Genomic DNA, 7,239 nt, shown 5'->3' with positions numbered 1-7,239 from the left:
CAGCCACTGTGAAAATGTGGTTAAGCTGCTATAGCATAGAATTTTTTTTTCATTGTAATTGTTCAACCATATTGAAATACAGAGCCTTCAGATTTTTTAACTTTTCTAGCTTTGTTTGAGGAGAAATCAAAATATCATACTATTTCGTATTAACAGAAAATCTTACACTGACATTCCCTTCTTTTTTCCAAAGGTTTACCTGTTTTTATTTGCTCATGCATTGAGCCAATCTGCAGGGAGAATTAATATATTAGATATACCAAGCCAGCTCATTTTTCTTCTGTCACTTTTGCCATGATTAATGATAGCAAAAGTGTGTTTAACTCTGTTCCAAATGACACTTCTGGTATTGCTCAGTGCTTGGATTTTTTTTTTTTATTATTTTTTTTTTTTGAGTCTGTTATCATTAACTAAAAATAAATTCCAGTTAAACTGCAGAGGCAGATAAAACAACTACTTTCTCTTTCTTGCTTATTCTTGTTTTGTCCTTCTGGAATGACTACATTTATGCATTCAGATATTTTGAACATTTCCAGCAACTGTAAACATTATGCAATTAAGCAGCATTTAAACTCATTGTGCTTTATAAACACAGTATGATATATTGATATCTCCTTTAGGTGGACAGGTTTGAACCCATAATTGTTAATGCACTAAAAGAGCTCCTGGCACTGAGGTGACTGGGAAATGAAAATCTGTCTCCCATCTGATAAGCCAGCTTTAACTAGAATCAATACCTAAATCTATCACGTAACAATATGCTTTGTAATAATATGCTGCCCTATGCTGCTGGAAAAAAAAATAGCCAGGAAACCATTAAGTATAGGAAATGCTTTTAACCAGGTTTCTCATAAACCAGAAGGAGGGTCAGGGAGAAGAAGGATGGAAATAGGTTATCATGGAATTGCAAGGAAAGAATTTTAATGCTTGGAGTGTCCTTGGGTTGAAAGTAAATTCCATCCATGGGAATTCCCTCGCTGGGTCCCCAGGACCTGTTGGGCTCTAAACATATCCTTAGATCCTCTCAAGACATTAACAAATAAGAGTGATGTAGTGATTATCAGTGCTAATAATCTCTTTTCTCCTTTTCTCCCCCATGAATGTGAAAGGATTTAAAATTGTATTCCTACCAGCAGGTGGAGGTAGCAATTCCCACCACTGCTTCGTAGTGGGAATCAACATTTCCAGTGTTTCTTCAGACAGTACTGAAGCGATGAAAGAAGTTCTGAGGAGGTGTATACCTCCAGTGCTCCTCTTAACAAGTCCATACTGATGGATAGATGTTATCTTTAGTGAATATTTACAACGCGCTGTGAGTGTCTCCTATTTTTGAGTCACGGCAAAGCAAAACTCGCTATTATCAAAGCACATTACTTCATAAGCAACCTGCCCATCAACCAGCTAGAAAGACAAAAAAAAAAAAAAAAAAAAAAAAAAAAAAGGCATTATTAATGCAGATTGGTAATACTGTGTGAAAACTGTTCAGCTACTGTGAAAACTGCTCATCCACCAACAGGCAAAAAGAAAAAAATTGAATTATTAATGTGTATTATTAATATTACCCCAAATCCCTTAAAGGGAAATGAAAGGTTTCAGCATTTCTTTTGAAGAGATTTTAGAGTGGTGAAGCTCGTGTATGCATAGCAGCTGTCTGCAGCATATTAAAAGAACATAAATAATGAATGAGTTATGGAGCATCATTCCACTAGAAAAGCAAAATATGCATTGTTAATGTATGTTATTTGTATTAAATGAAATCCCAAGAAAGATCATTTTTAGGAATTGGGGAGTGGCTGTCTTTTTCAGACTCACTGAATAATCAATGGACAAAATGGGATCATATATCATGAATGTGCTTTATCATCTTACCAGCCTGGCTTCAAGAATCTCAAAGTCCTGTTTGAAAGCTGCTGTGTCTCAAAGTTCCTGCTTGCGTCTCAGTGATGACAGGTCAGAAATGGAAAATGCTGGGTTCAGTCGGCCCCGCACCAACTGTTTCCTATGTGATCAGGGACGTATACTGCTGAAAAGAGGAAAGGAGGTGAAGAAAAACTGCACTGGTGAACACTTAGCTTGTGAAATTGATGCAAAACCCAACTGTTTATTCTGTTAAGGGTGGGCAGCATTATTTTTATTTTATTTTATAACAAGATACAGGAAAATAGAAATTCTGGAAGTTAATGTAAAAAATGAAGGGTAAAGTGTTGTACCAGTTGGGCTTCATCCTTCATTAATTTGATCTTTAGTTCCAAAAAAGCTTTTGCATTTTCCCTGCGGTTTAGGGATGTGCCTTTGGCTTTAGTCGTAAAGCAGAAACAAACATGCACAAATGTCCTATTTACGTCATCTTTGAAACAGTATTGTACATAGCCCAAGAGCTTCAACAAGGCTTTTGGAACTATCTATGTCAAATGTTAGGTCAGGAAAATAAATTAGATGCATTTTATGTCACAGAATCTCTTGGTTTCAGGTCACTGAGCCCATTTCTTAAAACCTGTTACACTTCTTAACCCATTTTATGTTATTTTAAAACATTATCAGATGTGCTGTATAGAATAAGCCTAATGTTTCTTGATGGTTTGCCAAAACTGAAATATTTTTATGGAATAGTCTGTTCTTGTAAATAAGTCCCAGTGATGTCAGCAGGAATGTTGAATGGGAAATCTCGAGGGCCAGATTTGGCCTGGTGTTCAGAAGCCTAAAGGCAGCAGTAAGTATGCAAAGCAATTTTTCAAAACACGATCGCTTTACTTCCACTGGAGACCATGGCAGCTGGTCCCGGTGCACTGCTTAAAATCCCACGAGAACTTCATGCGAGCGGATCTGTATGAAGTCCAATGAACAAACAGCACAGGCTGAGACGTGTAGCTTTTTGTGTTCAGGTACAATCCATTCCTAGCCCTGGAATGCGTAGTGCTGTGCCTCCGCATTGCCCTGGCACTGCACTAATGGCTGGGTGAGACACGTGGCTGAACAGTACCTAGGCCCGTAAAGTGGTTCTATTGATCTAGTAAAAGGATTATTTTAAGAGTGAATGTGGCTTTATCCAGCCTAGTGAACATTTTACTCATCTGCGTAGTCCCAGCAGAGATCATCTGCCTCTCTATCAAAGGTACTTTTATGGTTGTCATCTGCACTGTGGCTGAGTGCTTGCAGTCTTCAGTGGTTTTATCCTCTCAGCACCGTGTTTATCTTGCTCTGTCTGTGGATAGCAAGGCACAGAAGGAGTAAATGGCTTCCTGAAGACCGCCTAGGAGGTTTCTGTTGGGAAAGTGCAAAAAAAACAATGTCTCAAAATGCAAGATTAGCACTGCAATCACTGCTCTATTTTTCCTCTCCAGCAAGGGGTATGTGTGCAGGAAGGGCCAGTGTCTGTGAGCACCCAGCAAGGGACTCATGCAGATGGCTGTGTGTACGACCCAGGATAAATAGCATGTTCTTTCTGCAACGTGTTCTGGGCTGAAGAAAGATCAGACTTTCTTTGAAGCTGTATTTAGTCTCACGATCTTTTCTCTTTATCTACATTTTGTACTGCAGGCTTATTTTGGCTACATTGCTGAACGCCGAATATTGATTATTACTTTTAAATATAGAAAGAAACTCCTTTGCCCAGCAGATTGTCTAAGCTTTAAAAGACAGAAGAAGTTTTAGTTGATAGGCTTTTATTTTTGCAGACCCAAACAACTGCAGAACAGATGGTTCAGCTGGTAATGGAGATAAAAGGCTCTGTAGATTAAACAGTTGGCCATTTCTTGCTCTGGCATTTTGCCCCACTTTTGCATCATTGCATATCATATAAAATGAGGCATTTCTGAAAGTTCTTAACTTTTAAAACCCCTTTTAATGATGTATGGTTTATTCTGTGTAGGAAATCAGACAACCTTAAAAGTGAAAGTTGACCTAAAGAGGTAAAGATACAGAGGTAAGAGTTGGTTCACAAGTGATGGACTCTCTCTGCAATTCCTGTAGAAAATTGATATTTTGGATTAGGCTTTTTCTCCTTCCATTAAAGCCACTTCTCCTAAATGGACTGTGATAAGAATGTGCTGCCTAAAAAATACTTTTTTTTCAACACATCTCATCCAGTGTAGTGTGGACATGGTTGCCTTCTATGCCAGTTAATTAACTTACATTACCAACTTAAGACTTAAGGTAGGGAAAAAAAGCATAGGTTCTCTTCATCCTGTCATAGCTCATGCTTGGTGTCAACTTAGAGAACATTTGATTGCATTTGTTGTGTCTTCAGAAAAAAACCTCTTGGTCATTTCAGGCTTCTCAGATGGTTTGTTACAAGGTACCTGGAGGTTCATCTGCAGGGGGTCATGTTAACGAACTCTGCCATGCTTTGGGACCAACCCCTCAAAATGTTTAAATATGTGGAAGTCTCACTGAATCTGGTGGGACTGTTTTTACAGTGAAGCAACCACTTAAACCACTTAAATGTTTTGCTGAGTCAGAGCCTTGATCTGGAAAGCGATGACGATTATTTCTGTCCTGGCAGTCTCTGTGTGTGGTGTCATTCTGCATGATAAGAAGGTCCCGGTCATGAAGTGAGGGCTTTTCTGCATCACCGGCTGCCTTGAAGATTGCACAAATCTCTGAGATTTGTAAAGCTTGGTTTAATGCATTTACTTCAGTGTTAGATTTTCTTAGTGTAGCCACTGTATTAATGCCAGAAACATTGATGGATTTGGCAGCAATAACTGATTACACCAAAGAAGCTGCTCTATTAAGTCCTGTAGAAACCAAGTTTAAAAAATTGCTTACAGTTCCCTTTATTTATTTATTTATTTATTTATTTTTAATGTGGAGCAATGTAAGCTGGAGCATCTCAAATAAAAGATGGATTTTCCTCTTGTGCCCAGGACGAAGCTCTGCCCTGTCCTTGGAGCCCCTACACGCTCACATTTTTCCTCTGGTGTCTCCATTGTCAGTTTTGCTCATTTCCTTGCTTTTCCATGTATTGCATTTTTTAATAATCAGTATGATACCAACAAGGCCAGTGTTCAAGAAATCTGAATACTTAAAATTTCTTACTTTGAGTGTTTATTTAAGCTATTAAATATTCTTGAGAGTTCTTTTATTGAAGAACCTTGAGGTACTCATTAAAATTAATGTGTGGTTTGTTTGTTTATCTGCCAGAGAAGGAAAACAAACACCAGCGTTTCAGATCTCCCTGCTAATCTGCAAAGGTGGGAACAGTGATGTAGCTGTGACAGGTGCGATGGAAGCAGGAGCAGGCAAAAACTGTTTTTCTCCTGCTGTAAAAGTGTGTACACTTTCCTGGGTACAGCACTGACAGACTTACTGGCTACATGATAGAAATGAAGGAAGAAAAGAGTAATTAAGGTAAATCCTCAATTTTGAAACCACGAGGTTAGAAAGATTTCAAGTGTTAGGAGGCAAGGGCAGGAAGTTACACGTCTCAGTTCTGGAGGTCACAAGAGACCTGAAGCTGCACTAAATCACTGCACTGCCATGGTAGGCTCTAGAAAGGCTGAGAAAGAGATTCTCTGGGTAGGGATGAAATATTTTAGACGAGCTAATTACCTCATGCAGAATATGAATTACTACTTAATACTTCAGGCATCATTACAAATTTTTTCTTGCTTTAAGAAATCTTTTTTTTTTTTTTTTTTTTTTTTTTTTTCTTTCGTAATGAAGGTCGTTTGCCCTCTGAGCACTGGCTAGTGCTCAGAAGTTAAGCTTGCCAGTGTCAGAATAAAACAAGCAGGTGCTGAAAGAACATAAATTGCTGAGATCATAGAGCCTATGCTTTTATCTAGAAAGTGCAAAAGATGAAGGGAGAGGCCTGTGATCTTAAATGTAAGATTCTGCCAAGAAGCCACAAGAAGGTAAATATGAAAAATACGGTAATGGCATTCTTCTCTACCTGCATCCCATTGCGTGTGTGTATGTATTGGGGATTTCGGTGGTTAGTGAGGAAGAACTCAGAAACAGTGATAAGAGAAAAAAATGGGTAGTGCAAGAGTTGAACCAGTAGGTATCTGTTATTGGCATGAATGTATAAGGCAAAATTTTATCGCACTTTCCTGCTAAGCTTTTCTAACGGGTGAAGGGAATGTGTAAATAGATTGCAATTTGTTAAAGCACAAAACGGAGATGATAACAGTATCTTAAGTAACTGGACAGAAAAAAAAGGGGCACTCAGAACTCGCTTACTGTGGTTTCTAATGTAGTGGCTGGTCTGGGTTCAAGGGCACTATCTGGAGGACTAACGTAATTAGTACTGGCACTGATAATGTTGACAACAAGGCTGATCCTAGAACAATAGTGGAAGATAAAGAGAATTAGACAGTCATTTGAATAATTGGATTGAGAAATATAAAATAGCAACCATCAATTTAAATAAATCCAGATTATAGTAAGTGAGACTGGGGATTTCTATTAGTCTGAATCAGAAGAAAAAGTAAAAATTTTAAAAGGTAAATTATTTAAAAAACAACAGTGAGTAGACTGAGTGGTCTATTAAACTGAGAAAATATGTATTTCTTTTGGATTCTTATATGAAAATAGGGTTTACTGTTTCAGGATGAGTATACTGAATTGTTAGAAAGAACATGGAAACTTCAGTATCATGGCAAAGGTTTAGCAAAATAAATAAAATGGACAAAGCCCACAAATGTCCCAGTGCCTTGAATAAAGTGATACATTTTTATAGAGTAGCAATGAGATTTCATGGCTTGAAAATTATCTGTGGGTTATACACTTATGGGACAAATCCCATTAATTTCTATCAGGACCAAAGGGAAAAAGTGCTAGGAAGGAATAACAAGATTGTTCAATTGAATTGTCTTGGAATTGAAGTTGTGTTGTCTTCTGAACTATCAGTGCTCATAAACAGTGGGACACCCATTCACAATAAATAAAATTTTATCCTCATTTTAAATGCCACTGTTGAGACTGCTAAAGTGGAAAATGATTCTAGTTAAGGTCATTATCACCAGTATCAGTGCTTCCATTAACCAGATGCAAACCAGATCCTATGAACGAGATAATCTCTCCTGATTAATAGAGCAGGTGGCAGACCTGAGGCCTTACAGCTTCATTCAGGGATGTTTTGTGGACTACAACTTCAGCTCCAGTACACTGATGTAGCTCTGAGCGTTGTGTTTGACTTAGAATCTAGACCAGTGAATGTACTTTCATGTAATAGCTTTCAGGAAGAAGAGGTGAGTTTCTTCTTTTGCCTCAAACCTTTGATTTTTTGGAAATCAG

The sequence above is a fragment of the Oxyura jamaicensis genome, chromosome 9 (assembly GCF_011077185.1).
Source record: "Oxyura jamaicensis isolate SHBP4307 breed ruddy duck chromosome 9, BPBGC_Ojam_1.0, whole genome shotgun sequence".
Taxonomy (NCBI): Eukaryota; Metazoa; Chordata; class Aves; order Anseriformes; family Anatidae; genus Oxyura; species Oxyura jamaicensis.
This window is presented reverse-complemented; position numbering follows the sequence as displayed.